The 18806-nt window shown below is 42.1% G+C and overlaps 1 long non-coding RNA gene across 2 annotated transcripts; it reads right to left on the bottom strand.

Moving 5' to 3' along the window:
• Positions 1 to 5231: 5231 nt before the first annotated feature.
• LOC113601929 (uncharacterized) lies at positions 5232 to 17337 on the bottom strand. Of its 2 annotated transcripts, none has more exons than XR_008298992.1 (4): positions 17073 to 17337; positions 14734 to 15742; positions 6526 to 11015; positions 5232 to 6405 (listed from the first exon to the last, which is right to left on the bottom strand). It is a non-coding gene; the product is annotated as an uncharacterized LOC113601929 (long non-coding RNA). The 2 variants fall into 2 exon arrangements; XR_003423277.2 differs by having other exon boundaries at positions 10895 to 11015; positions 17073 to 17329.
• Positions 17338 to 18806: the final 1469 nt, after the last annotated feature.

The raw sequence follows: 18806 nt of genomic DNA, 5'->3' as shown, positions 1-18806 counted from the left end.
TTTTTTTGATATAGCTATGTTAAAATGTAAAAATACAGAATCCTCTCCTTTAACTTTTTTAATTTTTATTTCTGAGAGAGAGAAAGAGACAGAGTGTGAGTGGGGGAGGAGCACAGAGAGAGGGAGACACAGAATCGGAAGCAGGCTCCAGGCTCCGAGCTGTCAGCACAGAGCCCGGTGCGGGGCTCGAACTCACGAACCGTGAGATAATGACCCGAGCCTGAGTCGGATGCTCAACTGACGGGAGTCCCCCAAGCGCTGTAAAAATACAGAATTCTTAACAGCTAGGTTACCTAATTCACAGTACGGTTGTTGAGATGGCAAAGAAAATAATAATTATTACAAAGCTTGTGATTTTGTTTTTTGTTACCGTAATGAAGAATTGGATTTATATTTCAACTAAATGAAATCTCATAGAGGCACCAAGTTCAACACAGATAAAGTCTTGGCACGCATTTTAAAAACGCTTCCAGAAATATGACTCATCAAGAAACATTCCACAGGATATTCTGGGACTTTTCTTGGTGCTTGAAAGGAACTTCCAGTGGTCGGACCATTTAATTAGCATTAAGTAAAGTGGACATCTAATAATTTTCTCATGCAGGTAATGACTTTCTTCATGTTACCTGTGGCAAATATGATAATGCCCAAGATCACCTGCTAGAATTTTTTTCACTAAAAGTCACAAACAGGGGCTCCTGGGTGGCTCAGTCGGTTAAGCGTCCGGCTTCGGCTCAGGTCATGATCTCACAGTTTGTGAGCTCGAGCCCCGCGTCGGGTTCTGTGCTGACCGCTCAGAGCCTGGAGCCTGCTTCGGATTCTGTGTCTTCTCTCTCTGCCCCTACCCCGCTCGTGCACTCTCTCTCTTTCAAAAATAAATAAACATTAAAAAAAATAAATAAATAAAAATAAAAGTCACAAACAATTTTATGGGCAAATATGAAAGTCACAATAATCTGATTCTTTAGCTGTGAGTTAGAAATTAGATTTTCATGATTTTAAGAAAGGTAATGATTCATTGCCTTTATATGACCAGAAGATAAATTATTTGGTTTTAATATAATTGGAGAAACCAAAAAAAGAAAATCTTTTAATCTTGTTGCGCACCCCACCATAAAACGAGTTGAAACAAATCATTCTCAGTCATGAATTACCGAAAGTAATTCTGTGCCTTCAGTGACCTATCTACCTATGGATTAAATCTTTATTTCTTCTAGTATTGGTTCTCTAGATACAGGTTTTTAAAAACGAGGCTCTAAGGTTTTGTCACCCCAATTGGCTCTCAATTGGTTGTTTATTACGGTTTTTGGCTTCGTTGTTTATTATGGGTTGGTTTTTTTTTTTTTTTTTTTTTTTGGCCAATCAGCAGAGGAGTACTTGCTGGATGTGCAGAATAATATTTAATTAAGTTTCAACCCCTGTATAGAATCCACGCGGATAAAATATGAACAAACACAACTGCTGAGGTTCTGTAGATCATAGCCTGTGCCACCTTCCACCAGCCGGGGCGAAAAGATAAAAAGGAATGGTAAAGCCCAGACGAGCACGAAACATTTGGATACCTGCGGGGGAGCAAAGGGCTGGTGTTTTTCACGGACAACAGGGACAATATGGCTTGGTAAATGGACTGTGTCAGCTTTTCCTGATGTTATGGACAAGTCTCACCAGTGCTGGGCAAGTGGGTTACCACTCACAACGTTGAGGCCACTTACTACAACTGGAGAGATTTTGTGAACCTAGAAGGGTTCAGGTGCCTGATCTCGGCCATGTCTTCCAGTGAACGTTACGTTCACTTGTGGTGATTTTACTTCGGATGCTTTAATGACGCCCAGCCTCTGTTCCAGAGTATTCAAGATCTCAAATGCTCTCGGCCTGCCTGGTCTGTTTCTGGGTTACAGAATAAGGCCCTCGATGCTCTACCGAGGCACCCAGTGGCCTCATCCTTAGGAGACGAGTTTGGTTTGGGATGCTCTCGTACGTTGTTCCCCTTGTTGACCTTGGTGAGGTTAGAGCAGGTTTGCGACTACAAGCAGGGTTTGAACTCCTGACCTCGACACATGGCTTTTCAACATCACGCGCCAACGTATCACAATAAAAACACATGAGCTGTCTAGGTGCACTACATGAGGTGCAGACCACAGAAATCCTGACGCTTAACAGGAATACACACGCCGTGGAACATTGCAAGATTATTTACCGAATGCAATTGCGTGACCGCCAATCCTAAGTGTTGAGGGAAATCAGGCCAGACATCCCCTCCGAGGCACGAATCAGAAGATAATCTAATGCTGGTACATGCGAACGGATAACACTTGAGTGTCCCGGGCATGTCTGAAACACCATTCCCGGGGCCCACGCCTAGCGACCACGTGGCTGCGATCGGCGACCGAGTCGCACAGAAGTTGGTTCCCTGGGACCATCTCCTTCAGGGAGCCAGGGCGATCATCACCAGTTCGCAGATCTTGGGCTCCCTTCCGTAGTCCTGTTGGCCTTTAAAAACCTCGCAGTCCGGCCTCTCTGCCATAAAGTGGGAGAGCTGGCATTCTTTAGGACCTGGGGGAGCACTTGTGTTCCACTGGAATGTGTTGAATGGCTTGTAAATTAGAGTCCCTAATGAAAACTCGCTGGTGTCGAACTGCAACAATCATCTGGTTAAAATCAGGCAGTAATTCCACTAATTTTACTGCCCTTCTCCCAGCCCTCAACGCCTCATTTAGGAAAAAAATGTTTATGTTCCCCTCAAAACACCTGCGTTTTAACTTCAGTCCCCAAAGCAATTATAGTTTTGACTTTATTTTATTTTATCTTATTTTATTTTATATTTGATTTCATTTCTTTTCCCCTCTCTCTCTCTTTTTTTTTGGTCTCTGTTGTGAACGAAGCATTCCTTCCTTTGCACGATATAAGCAGAAACACCCCGCCCCCCCCAAACCTTTCACTGTGGGCATTCTAAGTCGTCACTTTTTGTGTGTGGAAAGAGCCCAGTTTCACAGCTGTTGCCAAGACGCCTTTAGACATTTTTCACAAAACAACAGAGAAGTTTACATTGTGACCAAATGTGTTCCATTTTGAAGACAAGAACGGTGTGACTGCCAGTTATCCAATTAAAAGCCTTATAAAAATCGAGTCCCACTGAGACCCTCCACACTTTTATCCGTTTAACATCACTAAAAAAAAAAAAAAAAAAAAAAAAAAAATTGTTTCGATCCCCAAGGAAAAGAGAATTCCACGGCAAACATTGAGAACACGGTATGGAAATCCGTTCTCCTCTCTTTTAACTGTAGGCCTTAAGAGAACATTACCTGGTGGTTAGTTTTTCTGGTTTCCACTTGTTTAGATGTCCTGAAATCAGAGTGAACATTTTCTCCAAGCGAGGTGAAAATGCCTAACTTTGTATTACATTATGTCTCTTGATAGGAAACAGAGGGAGAAGAATGTTGAGTAACATATACACAAATCGCTCTGTTGCCACACCATCACCTTTACCCCCGCTCTCTTCCCACCCCGCGTCTGGGAAACATCTGTGGGCTGGGTAGGCATTCTGGGTAATGACATGCAAATGAGCCCGCCAGTTAACAGAATTTCCTTGTCCAATAATGGAATTGGACCAACATGTAGGTTTTTAAATTGGAGCCAGGCTCACCCAGGCCAGATGTGCAAACAAGAGCACGTGTTCCTGGTTTTAGGGATTAGAGCAGCAAGGCCCCATGGGGGAGGGGAGGAAGAGAAAACCACGTGACAGCCTATCAAATGAAGAACAAGAAATGGCTGGAAAGGCTCTCTTGGGATGCCTGCCTATGGGTCATGTTTAGGCACTCGTGAATATCTGCTAACTGGGGAACTTGGCCCAGGACGTCCCCCCAGGCCTGCCAGCTTTGACTGACTGAGGGTGACTGCCTTCCTCTGGCCCTAAGATTATCCACTTCTCAGGGTCCTGACTGATGCACTCACTTTCAGATGCAATCTGAGGGTTATCAAGCAACGAGAAAGGTTCCTCTTTCCCCTCATGTACCCTAAGTATTAGTCCTTCTGAAATGCAGAGTGAAGGGTAAAAAAAGACGACCTCGCAGGACCCGTGCTACCCATGGGGCACCCTCAGGAAGACGCGGCTGCCACCATTGGCAGTGACAACCCCAGATCACAGCCGTCGCCCCCTGCTCCGCGAGAGGCGAGTCAATACCTGATGGCAAAGCAATGCCGTTAACTCCGTAACAGGAAAAAGTCGTTATAGAGTCGGAAGGAGCCTAAAGAAACCGGACAAGACAAACCAAATGAACTGAAGTCACATTTTGGGAAATGGCTTGAAGTAAGATTTCAGAAAGCTTTCCTTTTGTGAAGGGAGAAGATCTACCTTACCATTCTTTTTAAAAAATGAGAGCCGAAACGGATTACATTAGAGATGTCACAATTAATGATCATCATGTGACCAAGGCTCGTTGAGGATCAGAAAATGAGCAAACATTTGGATATACTTCTCAAGGATGATGGATATATTTAACTGATGGCTATTGAATTTATCAGGGTCAGTCAGCATAATGAAAACATATTTTATTAGGCTGTTAAAGGGATAAATTGTTTTCATATTTATTCATCTGTTCCCAAGGCTAATTTGGGGGTTTTTAAAACATGCTTTTCATGTTCCTAAAATGAACAGCTAAATAAATAAAGCATTAGTTTCAGAACAGAAGTATCCGCTGTAGATATAACATCCTATTTCTCAGTACAGGCCTAAGTAATGATTTTCTGATTTAATTTTCATCAGTCACAGTAAACAGTCACCGGAATTCCCAAGCCAATCACAAATAAATAAAAGAAGAAATACGCATCAGGAAAAAAAAAATCCCAACAACTCAGGTCAAGTTGCTGTTTGTTAACATGAAACACAAAACCAGTAATATGATTATTTAAGCTGGGAACACTTTTGCTTCAATTCACTGCTGAGCACCTTCTCAAGGACTTAACCACATCTCAAGGACTGGAAAAATCCCCATTTTATTTTGCTTGTTTAAAAAGCAACAACCATCCAAATTAAAACAGGAACTTTTAAATACTGACTCCCAAAGCATGTCTGGGGTTGTAGTAGCTTTTGGAGAGAAAAAAACAAAAAACAAAACACGTTAGAAGGTTAGAAGGGGTTATGTGCTCGTTGCCATTTAGCAGTGGAATCTGCATGGGGTTTTTGTTTGTTTGTTTGTTTGTTTGTTTGTTTTTTTGGCAGCCTGCACTCCCATAGCTGGCAGGTTCACTCTTGGGATGTTATAGCAAGAATCTTGCCCCGATTTTCTCTTCAATTAGTTTCTTCTCTGATTCAGTCATTGGTGCCCCTTCCCCCCGCCCTACCCCCAGCTCCTTAAATGCTGGTGGTCTTGATGGCTCTGTTCCCAGTTCCGTTCATCGTACACTCTCTTTCTCTTTGCAGGCAATTCCAGTAACTTCTGATGGTCACCTAACGTCTTTCTTCAGCCCTGACTCCGCTAGGTAAAACTAGGCTGTGTTTTCAACTCTCTACAGGCATCTCCTCTTGGAGGATCCTTAAGAATTTCAGATGCATTACAGATAAAATAAAATGTAGAGACTGTTTGGCAACATCTGTTCTTTTCTCTGACCTCTTTGGGTGACAGAAGCTATTATCCATCCACTTTAAACCCTTCTCTACCGTCTATCACATCAATAGAATGCTAAGTACCGCCATCCCTTGGTCTCAGAATGGTACCAAACTAAGTCTCCTCCTTGCCATTCACATGCTCCCACTGCCTTACACTAGGTCACATCACCTCTTGTTCTGATGAGCGCAACGGTTTTCCTCTTTTCCTTGGTTAATTTTTTTCTGTAACATCACCGGACCGTGTGTGTGTGTGTGTGTGTGTGTGTGTGTGTGTGTCTTTTTTCTTCTAAACAACAAAGTGGATACTATCTCTTGACAAAAATGTCCATTGATTCCTTCCTGCTGCTTGCTGGATGAAATCCAAATCCTTGCTGCCTAAGAGCTATCATAATTGGAACATAATATTCCTTTCGTAGACCATCTCCTGCTACTTCTTATCCTGCACGATCGTAAACCACAGTAACTTACTCCTCATCCTCCAAGCACACTGGGTCCGCCCGGCTGTGTCTTGCCTGTGTTCTTCTCTCAGTAGTTTTCAACTTCAGAATAACTCAACCACTTCTTTGATAGAAAGTTCTCGGGGGCGGGGGTGGGGGGATGGAAGTTCGTTAAAGCGCATTATGGCCGTCAGTCGTGCCTTCGCAGTTTGGGGATGACCCAGCAAGATAGGACGATCGCCGCTGGAGGGAAACGTTGGTTAAATTATGCGTCAGCCTTTATAATGAGAAGGAAAAGAAGAAGGAAATTTCAGTGCGAAGTAAGTTGGCTTGGAGGTCTCTAGCGCATAGGCGGTCTCTTCCCTGCCAAGAATAAAAACGCATGTGAATTAGTAGGGGAAATGTATGCGATTGGCCAAGAACAAAACTGGATGAGGAACCGAAGGGGAAAGTGATGGAGAAGAGAAGAGTTTGTCAACATACAAGGATGCGGAAGTCGATCCTCCGTATGTCTAGGCTGTTACGGAACCCGGAGTCTCTCTCCACACTCTGGTAGCAACAATCTAGGCCGCAATTTACATTTTACATTTGTGTTAGCGCTTGGAATTGGGTAGCGAAGGTGTTAGGGGCAGTAGATCAGAGAGAAACAGACCGAGCACCAGCAGCGGAGGAACAGGCAGGCATGTAAAATGTGCAACAAAGGGCAGATAGAAGCATTTGTTTCAGCTTTAAACCAACGTGTGTGTAATTAACAGCTCTAATTCATGATTTAATTTCCCCAACATATCACTCTTTATTGCAAACCCTTCATGGTACATTGTGATTCGGCTGTGAATCAGAAAGATGCTGCAAGATAGGCCTGACATAGTTTCCTCCGGTGTCTTGGGACTAAATTTGGTGCTGGTGACAGGCGGCACCCCAAGAGCAAAGCTCGAATCCCCTCTTTACCCCAGCAGTAGGTCTATAGAGGAAATTAGCTGAACATTCCAGTACATTCTTGTTACGATGACACTGCTCAGGGACTAGTAGGTCCATTTCGGGAATTGTGACTTCTTTCCCGTTCAATTATTAGTCTCTCTACCAAGACCACCCAAAATTGCCAATTAGCACAAGTTGTAAAGGGATTCATGCTAGATGGATATCTGTATTTGGCTTCACTTTCTCATCCCTAAGTCCAAACTTTCACACGGCAATAGCTTCTAGTCCCTTCTAAGGAAACTAGATGTGCAAAAGAAAGGGAAACTAACTTCTCCATTTCTCAGAGGGAAGACAAGAAACACACACACATCCAGCCAACCCCCAAATCCCGAATTTCTTTAAATTCTTCCAATTTGGGGGCACAGCATATGATCCAGGCTGAGAGAGAGAACATATCTTGTGAGGGAAGAAAAAAAAATACTGGGATATCATGAAATTCATTGAACGAGCCTTCATTTTTCCTGGTCACGTGTTGTGGTTTCAGAATCCATAATCATCTGCAAAGTACATACGAGCAAAGGAAGAAAACTTGGTCATAAGGAAGCATGAATTATTTAAAAGATGACTCTACTCACACAAAAACGAAATTAACAGCACACAATTCTCTTAATAATTCAAACAAAATTCTCTACTTTCCCTTAATCAATTACATGTTTTAAATAAAGTATTTTTTTTGCCTGAAATATTCAAGTGATTTCTTCAAATGTCCACTTTGTGTACACACAGGCAGAGGTACACATTTGAGTATGTTCTATAATTAATTTTGAAACGAGAGAGCAATGTCCCGATAAGTAAAGTAGTGAGTCCATTATCTGAACAAATGGAACCTGGATGACAAACGTGGGGGAACTATTTTTCCCTCTTCTTAAACACCCATCTATTGCATAAGCAGGAAAAAAATATTTCCATTCATAAAAGAACTTTTTTCATTTTGTACATCTGCAGGCACGAAAGAAGCCATACTCAACCACAAATTAGGTCAGGGAGCTGAAATAAACTCAGATTATAACAGGCCATAGGTCTGTGAAAAATATACTGTCATTTGGGGTTGGATTTTTATTTTATTTTTTTTTACCGTAAAGCAAAGGAAAAGTAATTTTATGATAAAATATCATACCATCTGTTCTTGTACGTAAGAAAATTTGGCTGAACTGATCCAATTTACAACAAGTTAAAATGGGTAGGTCTGGAATTCCTTTATCCTCAACCTTCAGTGGTTCAACGTTGTAAGAATAATACAGCGAGGGGAAGAGGAGAAAACATAGCAACTCTATGTTAAATTCTTGGCCCAATTTCTACCACTTTGTGGCTTGTACTTGCTATATTCTGGGGGAACCACTGTGATTGCATGCTTCTAGAAGAAATCACCTCCTATCTCAAGTTAAGTGGGTACTGAAGCCAGGTGGTCCACAGATGCTTAAATTTGAATCTAGAAAGTAGGTCTAACTTGGAAATACTCATAACCACAACTTCAAAATGGCAAAGGGTTGTCCTAAGTCCCGAATTTCTATGATTCTGAAACTGAGTAACGCTATTAAGATAGCAGGAAATCGCACTTTTATTTTGCATAAGACATATGTTTGTTGGGTCTTCCCGGCTTTGATTACGGTTATACCCAGTGGTTAAAGGATACCATATATACAACATCCCCATTGTATTTATGAATGTATTTTGATTTTCTATGACATGTTTTCCAGTCCAGGGGAGTATTAATATCCATGTACCTATTACTTTTCTATTAAATGCAGTATATGTCAAGAATGAACAAAATATCTAAACATATAATTCAAGGATTTGGTGGGGGAATAGAACATAATGATGATGAGTCTATAGGGAATTACTTAAATTTTTATTGCTTTATATCTACTTTGTTTTTTCTCTTCTATAATTGTATTACTACACTTAGCTTTAAATTTTTTTCATGGTTATTTATTTTTGAAAGAGAGAGAGAAAGAGAGCGAGTGAGCAGGGGAGGGGCTGAGAAAGACGGAGCCACAGAATCTGAAGCAGACTCCAGGCTCTGAGCGGTCAGCACAGAGCCCGACGCGGAACTCGAACTCACGAACCGTGAGATCATGACCTGAGCTGAAGTCGGACAGTTAACTGACTGAGCCACCCAGGCGCCCCTACAATACTTAGCTTTAAATGAAACCTTAAATTTGCAATGTCATCTAAAAACAAGACTCCTTTTCATATTTTAGGTGGATGCCCCTTCATTCTTAAATATACACACACCTACCCTAATTTTCAATATAACTGCAAAATACTTCTTACTAAAGTTCTCAGTCTTTTAGGATCCTGGAATAATCCTACATCTAAACCTACAGAAAGTCCTTCGGCTCAAAGCCCTGAAATGTCTGACATTGCATATCACTCAAAAAGGCCACTGCTCTAGTTTTTAAAACTTTAGAAAACTTTGCTTTGCCTCCTTTTGATCCCAAGATGAGATCAACCAGGCAGAGCGTATACTCAGGGTTTTATGGTACATAGGTTGTCTCATTGTAGGCAAAACCCCACACATAAAGGCGAACAGAAGTGGGAATATTCTTTGAATGTCGGGATAATTTGAAAGATAATGTGAATAATTTAGATCTGAATTATCTGGTTGAGCTCTAATGCCAATTAAGTTAACCGAATAAATTATCCTAGGCTGATAATTTACGGTGAAGAAAAAGAAGCAGAGTTAAGGTAAATACCTGAAGGGTTCATTTACAAACTCAGTTAATAATGTTTTCAGTCCTAATTACTGAGTTTGGCTATATAAATAGCTGATCTATTCGCTGGCTAATTATATAATTGCTTAATTCTGCACTTCAGGTTGTTGAAAGAATTAAATGAAATAATATATTTAAAGAATTAAGTAGTCCTTTTTTCACACACTTCCCTTCCCCCCCCCTCCACTCCATCCTTACCATAACCCACCAGTGGGTGGGCAGGTCTCCGGTAGGAAACACAAAAGAAAACAAAGCGAAAACAAACAAAAAACCACCTGTGTCACAGCATCATCTAACACCGTGCCATTTCATCCCGTGCATATTACACCATCGTTACTGTGGTCACAAGCCGGTCCCACAGATACAGTTACAGGCCAGCACTCCATCTGGAAAACCAAAGCTGAAGAAGAAGCTTCTGGAACATCAGTGAGTTAAAAATGTCCTGTACCGTATTTGACAAAGAGGCTACCATTTTGCGGATGTATCACATACGTGGTCGAGTGTAATCCTCCTAAAAATCCTCCCAGATGAAAGGAACGGGTTTATAGAAGACACTAAGTATCAGTGAGGTAAAATAACACGCTCAAAAGTCACATAACTGTGAAATGGTAGAAATAGATACTACCCCAGGCTTTCCTTGCCTCAAAGCCTTTTTTTCTTTCCAGTACGCTGTGCTTCCTTCGGATGCATTGCTGTTCACCAAATGGGCAGAGCGCACATTTTCATGGATAAAATATGTGTCGGAAAAGAAGATATATGTTTGGCTACATTTTATAGGGTGGCTCGCATCCTTCGAGTTTTAGGGACAGCGGCAAAAAATGCCAATAGCCTGAATTTTTCACGTTGGCCTTTAAAAGGTGTTTATGTATTTATTTTGAGAGAGAGAGGGAGGGAGGGATGGGCAGAGAGAGACAGAGAGAGAATCCCAGGCAGGCTCTGACCACGCTGTCGGGGCAGAGCCAGGTGCAGGGCTCGAACTCACGAACTGTGAGATCATGACCTGAGCTGACATCAAGAATCCCACGCTTCCCCAGCTGAGCCACCCAGGCGCCCCCACACTGGCCTTCAAATTAAATTGCTGTTCTGTTTTTGCAAATTAAATTGCTTTTCTGTTTTTGCAAAAAATACCGATCGGTGAATTTAGTGCTTTCAGTGCCTACCGAACAGTGGGTCGGCCTCAGATGAATTGCTCCCTGCGGCATAACTGGTAGGTTCTGCATGATTCTAGTGGTGCTCTTGGGACCACGCACAGACTCCCCTGTGATTGTGGGGAGGGAAGCCCTACAGAGGAGAGAGGAAAGAGGGTGAAAAAGAGGACTGGGGGTAGTTATCCCACATTTGAATCTCAATGAACACTTCTTTGGCTGAAGGGTCGGAAAAGTGGGTTTACATTCCACCAGTAATCCTCGTTAAGTGTGCCCCTCATCTCTCTTAATTTGGTTTCCCCATCAAGAAAATAAAAGCAGCCTGGTCCACCAGGCTGGGGAGGAGGACCTCAGCCTGTGGAAGGATATATACGAACGCTGCTCGAAACGTAAAATAAGAAAGCCCTGTTCAAACGTGCAGATTATTAGCGCCTGTCTGTTCCATTCGGGTTGCCAGGCAAAATCCTTGGCCCCTTGCCCTGAACCACAACATCCTCAAGACAGGCATGGTGCGGGGTAGAAACCGGAAACAGGGCACTTTCACATTATTTTAAAATTTGTTATGAAATTTTGCCAAAACTTTATAAATACCAGCCAGGGCGATGGGGTGTTTGTACAACATTCTTTCCACCTCATGAACCATTGTTTTTTGTTCTGAACGCAGAAGTTTAAACTGCACTGAGTTGCTGTTGCCTGGCTGGGGCCAGCTTGTGAAATGCCCCAGATGTAATGCTTGATTCTAGCCAATTATCTTTAGTTCCTCTCGTTTATTAGTGTTAAATTTGAATTACAAGGGGAAGGGTGAGAGAGTGGAGCCCACACTATACTCGAGACCTTTTAAGACAGTGAATTCATTTGTATTATTTCGTTATCCCTCTTTATAGTTACCATCGGCTGGAGGCCGTTGGTGACACTTTGGGATGACTTTAGACCCACGCTTCTTTCTCTCTCGCTGTGCATTTGTTTCCCAAAAGCAGAAGGTGAACTTTCCCGTTGCCACGTTCGAAACGAGCAAAAGAAAAAAAACAAAACAAACAAACAAAAAAAACTCGCAACAATCTAAAACTCGTAGTTAACAAAATAAACTGCAGATAAATCCCCTGAAGGTCTTGGCAGCAAATGTTTCCCACTAAAAAAGGGACTCTGCACTCATAGTCTGAAACAAATTAGGAAGGAGGGGGAAAATCAACAGCTCTGGGGTGAAATTGGGGTTGGTGCTGCCTCATCATTTTTTAACCAAAAATAAAACAAGCAAATTTTGTTTAACTGCAGGTCAAAATAAAAAAAAAAAAATTAAAAAGTCCCTCATCTGTTCAGTGTAATTACTAACAGAGGACACTGTTACCAGCTGCAGGGTTCAGGGATAAATGGAGAGAACCATAATTTTCTCTCCCTGGGGTTAAACCTCCAAACTGTGAGTCTGTGCCTCTATAGTATGCTTTTAATATACCATGAGAAGCCAAGTCAGAATGTTTTTAGAGTATGTCTCTATCCTTTTGCTCCAGAATGAAATAATTGCGTGTACATACAGGAGTTCAAGTTCTGGAAGGAAAAAAAAAATTATTTCTCCAACATCCTCCATCATGACGCCCTACCCTTGCCCTAATGATGACAGTATGGTCCCCAGGCTTTTGTCACCAAGAGATGGGTGAAATTGGCTATACTTTAATCTTGTCAAATGTTGGCAATTTCTTTCCAAATGTTCTCATTTCAGCACAACGAGAGAGAGGTTTTTTTTTCCCCTAGTACTTTTCCCTTAATTTTTAAGCCCAAGTGTATATTAAGGAAAATTTGACCCATATGTTTCTGATTCATTTAAACTGAACTCAATGAACTTTTTTTTTTAAATAAAACATTTTTGGTGTCCAAAAAAAACCCAATGCTGTTCTTTAAAACCATCTTTAAAACCTTATTTTTATCTGCAGAAGAATGTCAGATTTGGGCTGAAAAGGAAATGGAATCTGAGCTTAAAAGTCTCACCTTTGGTTTGAGATTGAACTCATCAGGTTCCTGCGGGGTCTGACAGGGAAGTAGGAAAACTGTGTTTTTTCACTTTTTCACTAGGCTTTTCTTACCGGGTAATTTCCCCTTGTCATCAGGATCGAATCAGAGAAATACGGATTAACCGAAGGGTGTAAGTACTCATTTCATAGGAACGTGAGCGATCATCTGGATTTGTGGAGTAACACGAACTGTCCAAAACTCTTACGAGTGTATCCTGGATTGCCTTAACCTCCTCACTGTCTTTTACACTTGACCCAGACGGAAGAATAGACGTGCCCAAAAAGGACAGCTTGCTGGAGACTGGACACAGGTGGATCGAACATAGGTGATTCTGAGACAGGAGGAATTCACAGAAGAGCCACAGCTGGGCAAGCTACGTTCTTCCCCTTCTGAAAATGAACGGCTGGGGAGTGTGCTCTTGGGGTTCAGACCAAGGTGGGCTTCTTGACAGCAATGAGAAGGGTATTTGTCCTTCTCTAATTCGGTATCACCATTGCAACAACTCCCACCGAGAAAAGTCAACCATATTTTACCGGCTCAAATGCTCCTTCTGGGGAGCGTTTAGAATCCAGATCTGAAATGTAGGTGACATTATATATAAACATAGATTTGGATTGTATCTATGTTGATCAAGTGAAAACAAAGAAACAAACAAAAAAAACATTGAACAATATCCCCGGTCTTCTCCAATTAGAGTAGACAAACGCCCTCAGTAGCCTCGAGTTTCACTTTGCCACAAGTAAATGGCTTACAATTACTGTAATGTTTCAGAACGAGAGGTATCAGGTGCAGATCAAGGGTTTACACCCAGATCCACAATTCTGATAAGGCGTTAACTTCTGTTTCCTCCTCTGCGCAGTGGGGACAGAAATAACACCTAACTGGGCTTGTTACAAAGTTGAAATGAGTTAGTATGCGACGATTAATTCGATATCTGGCCCAAGTAAGGACTCAGTAAATACTACTACCATATCATTCAATTCCAATATCTCCCCACGTTTCAATAGTCTTGAAATCAGACTGTGTGTTACAATAGATGGCATCTTGAGATGCCTGGGTGGCTCAGTTGGTTAAGCGCCTGACTCTTGGTTTTGGCTCAAGTCATGATCTCCTGGTTTCATGAGCTGAAGCCCTGCATCAGGCTCTGCACTGGCAGCATGGAGCCTGCTTGGGATTCTCTCTCTCTCTCCCTCTCCCTCTCTGCCCCTCCCCCACTCATGCTGTCTCTGTCTCTCTCGAAATAAATAAATAATTTAAAATCAAACAAACAAACAAACAAACAAACAAACAAAAAACCTCAGACATTGACATCCATGATTTGGAGTAAAACTCTGATTCAGCAGAGCCTGGCTCAGAATGTAAGAAGCGTTAGCATTCCGGAACTCGTTGATTTTGAGTATACATCCACGCATACACTCCCAAGCACGACAGATGATCAAAACTGGTATACTTAGGTCTAAAAGTGCCTGCTCAATAAGTACAAAATAAACATCTCAAGTGAAAAGAGAGGGCGGGGCGCCTGGGTGGCCCAGTCGGTAGAGTGTCCGACTTGAGCTCAGGTCACGATCTCACGGTTCGGGAGTTCAAGCTGTGCTGACAGCTCGGAGCCTGGATCCTGCTTCAGATTCTGTGTCTCCCTCTCTCTCTGCTCCTCCTCCTCTCTCTCTCAAAAATAAATAAGCAAGTAAAAGAGATTAAAAAGCAAACAAAAGAAGGAAAAGAGAGGGCTTGGGAGGATGGAGGGCTGTGTTGAATGAAGTGTCCGGAATGAGATCTGGCATGCTTGGCTATTTAGTGGATACTTGCTAAGTCTGCTCTACAGGATGCACTCTGAGTGGTCTAGCTCCTACCTGCCGGTCTCCAGGTCTGCTCCTGGTCTGCTCTAGACCTGTCGTCCACCCTGCTTTGCAATCCTGTCCAGGCTCCATGCAAGAGCAAGGTCTTCGCATACGATGACACCTATGTCTGGATTATTCTCCCCTCCTGAAATATCGAGGCAAGCAGTACACTTTCATATTTGGGGGATTCTTGGTAGCAGAGCATAACCTTGCCTATCTTGGCTGAGCGCATCCCAAGTTCAGCTCTCGACTCGAGAGTCTCTGCTTCAGCCTTCTCATCTCTAGAGTGGGAATAATAATAGACGATCCCTGTCTCATGTGGCTGAAGAGAAAAAAATACGTCTAAGTGCTCTGAACCATAGTTCGTAGTGAGTTTTCAATACGTATTGCTTTTACTATTTCTTGGGACATCTTTCTTTGGCTTGATCCTATCCCCTACTTTAAACGCTCACAGCTCCTTGTATTTCTTCACAGCACCTGCATCAGTCAGAATTTTCTGTTTTGCTGCGTGCTGATGCGATGGATGTGTGTTTCGCTGGCTTGATTTCAACTGCATGAGGGCAGACGCCACGTTCACTTTTACTCAGGGCTTTGTCCTCAGAAGACAGTCCAGTGCCTACAGGTAGAACATATTCAGCGAGTGTCTGTTGAGGGAATGATACTGAAAATTACAATACAGCTCCTAGTTTCCGGTGGGTTTGGGATGCGAATCCATCATCCAGAAAACGGACGTGGACGCGTTCCAGAGGTATTGGACAAAACTGTGATAAAAAAAGAAGCATCTGTAGCCACCAAAACAGCACTTCCCCCGACTAAAGCAAAGTTAGAAAAGGATTCAGGGCCAGAATTAGGAACAAGAGGTTTTCTCCGTGGGTTAATGAATTCATCTGGCTTTCTTTGGTTGCTCTGAATGTATATTTTTACGCTCTTCAGTTCAGCCGAACTCCAACCTTTCTCAAACAAAGCAAAGCTGATGTGAAGTCCCCATCTGTAGCACCTCAAACAACTGTGTCCCGTAAAACTGTTGACATAAAGACTTGAAAATGAAAATCAAAACAACACGACCAGCCACAAATAGCCCTCCTGGATTCTCCTCACACTTTTTTCCAGCCCCTGTGTCTCCGCACTCGGCTGAACCTTTTGCCATGAGCAAAAAAAAAAAGCTTTGCTCTGTCCTTTTAACAATAATATCTTAAACTTTTATGGTGCCTTATAGCTAAGCATCTCTAGACATTTTACAATAGCATTAAAACGAAAGCCAGGTCTTCTCTCGGAATTGCCACGGGGTCCACACTAAAAGCCAGCAGTTTGTGTCTTTGTCCTGAAAACCAGAGGCGGCCTGTGGGCCGATGGAAGAGAGGACAATCCTTGTCTCTCTTTTCTGGCTGGAACTCGCCCTTCACCTCGTGATGGCAGGAGGCAGGAGAGGGAATGAGTGTTCGCTGGCGTGGAAGGCTTGGAACCCAAGGATCTGTGCAGAACAGCTCGGGCTGAATCAGAGCTCTCGGTTCCCATATCCCACATCCCTCAGTCTTAGCTGTTTTTTGGTTTTCTTGAAAAAAACCAGATTCGTGGTGGAACACTAGATTATTTGTAAGTGCAAATATTTACATAACAGAAAACTAATTTCCTTATTTAAGCCGTTTCAAAATTTGAGCTTGCATATGTGTGAGAATATTTCTCCCTTGGAAATCTGTTTTCACTTCATGTATATGAGTGAATATACATGGAAAATATATACGATTCTATATTTTATATAAATCTTACATAACTTTATATCTATGTATATCTATATCTATATCTATCTGTATCCTCCGTGTATCTAAATCTCTACCCTTCACAACATTGTTTAAAAAGCCTAGGCTAGGATTCACTGGGTCATAACCTAGTTTTTTTTTTTTTTTTTTTCCAATTACAATGATCTAATGGATAAAACATAAGATTCAAAGCCAGAGCTACATTAGCAAAGTGAAGAGAGAATTAAGGCAATTATCTCAGTAATTAAGGGGACCGGCCAAACCTTTTTTGGCAGTGATGTCTAAATAAGTTGACGAAAATGTGGGCTGGGGGAGGTGGAAACACTCGCACTTTCTGAATAAAAGCCTCCTTTGGCCAACACGCTCTGATAATCGAACCCGGAGTCACAAATTTGAACTTTTTCCTCTTAGCCAAAGGAAGGCGGAGGCTTTGGGTCATTGGTAATTGATCACTTAGGCAAATCTCTCTCTGCGCAGCAGAGAAGTAGTAGAGTTAGAAGAGGGCGGGGAGGAATCCTGTTTAACGACCCCCGGCTTTCTGGAACACACCAGCACATTCCATGAAGCTTGGCCATATGGAATAATAAAGCTTACCTTTCTGGTGGGGCTGCAGCCAATCCCCTCACAGGGCGGTTTAGGGGCGCTCTCTGTGGGGTGGTGATGCGCTCTGTAGCCCCGGCCGACGGGGATTTCTTAAATCCCTTTTACGATGCCTCTTCCGCCAGGGCCCCTGCGCTTAAACCCACACCCCGGGGGTGATGCTCTCCTCCCCAGCTGGTGCCAAGCTCCGAGAGGGCAGGCCCCGGGCACAACTGTTTGCTTTGCCTCCGCTTTTACTGCTGAGCTCAAGTTCAGTTGTGGCTGCCTTTAAAAACGACAAATGTGTTCTAATTTTAGAGCATCATAGCAATAATTGTTTTTATTTCGGTGGTGAGGAAAAGTGAAGGAAAAACAGCTTGGGACTTAATAACCACCCTAGCCTGCAGCCTTCGACTTTATTCATGCGATTTTTTATTTTCGCTCTCCCTCCCCGTGCACCTTACCATCTTCTTTAAGGCACGGCCTTAAATTACCTTTGCAAAGGTTATATGTTTATTTACAAAGAGCTGGCTATCAACGGGCCTCGCCAGGCGAGAAGGGTAGCTTCTGGCAATAAACATCTTCCGCTCTCTTAACACCGCCGAGGCCAACTGAATAAGGTAATGTTTAGTACTTCAGACATAGTATAGTTTATGGCTTCATTAACCACCTGACCCGGATTGTGTGCAAATTTCATGAAAGTATGATGTATATTTATTCCCTGAGGTATGCTGCTTGGCGGTATTTTATTCTTCCAGGGAAATTGTAATAATGATCCTTCAGGGTAAGAGTTTTCCCGTTCAACAAATTAGAAATTAGAAATTCAGTCACATATAGGCAGTGTATTTATGGAGGACACCCCTATGCACGAATTATATATATATATATAGACACACACACATATATATATGTGTGTATATGTGTGTGTGTCTATATATATATATATAATTCGTGCATATATATATAATTATATATATACATATATGTGTGTATATGTGTGTGTGTCTATCTATATATATAATTAGTGCATATATATATAATTATATATATATACATATATGTGTGTATATGTGTGTGTGTCTATATATATATATATATATATATATACACATATATATATATATATATAATCATGTCTGAGATGTCATTCCCATGCCAGCTTACAAAGACATCTAAGTGAAATAAAAAAACAGGAACAACAAACCACAAAACAAAAACAAAAAGAATCCTGATATGACAAGCTAGCTCACGAAGTAAAAGTGTTATTAGGGCACCAGATACCTGGTCATTTCAGAAAACACTGTGTATATGTAAATATATACATGTACATTATGTGTTATATATATGTGTGTATATATATATATATATATTTATTTAATGTTTATTTATTTTGAGAGAGAGAGAGAATGAACAGGTGAGGGGGTAGAAGGAGAGGGAGAGAGAGACTCCCAAGCAATCTTTATGCTCTGTGCAGAGCCAGACTTGGGGCTTGAACGCATGAACTATGAGATTACGACCTGAGCCGAAGTCAAGAGTCAAATGTTTAACTGACTGAGCCACCCAGGCGCTCCTGGATATATTAAAATTTTTTTCAATGTTTGTTTATATTTGAGAGAGAGAGAGACAGTGAATGAGCAGGGGAGGGGCAGAGAGAGACAGACAGAGACAGAGACAGAATGTGAAGCAAGTCCAGCCTCTAAGCTGTCAGCACAGAGCCTGATACGATGCTTGATTGAACTCACCAGCCAT

The sequence above is a fragment of the Acinonyx jubatus genome, chromosome B3 (assembly GCF_027475565.1).
Source record: "Acinonyx jubatus isolate Ajub_Pintada_27869175 chromosome B3, VMU_Ajub_asm_v1.0, whole genome shotgun sequence".
In the NCBI taxonomy this organism is placed as follows: domain Eukaryota; kingdom Metazoa; phylum Chordata; class Mammalia; order Carnivora; family Felidae; genus Acinonyx; species Acinonyx jubatus.
The sequence above is the reverse complement of the archived record's forward strand: the minus strand, read 5'-3'. Positions and strand labels throughout refer to the sequence as shown.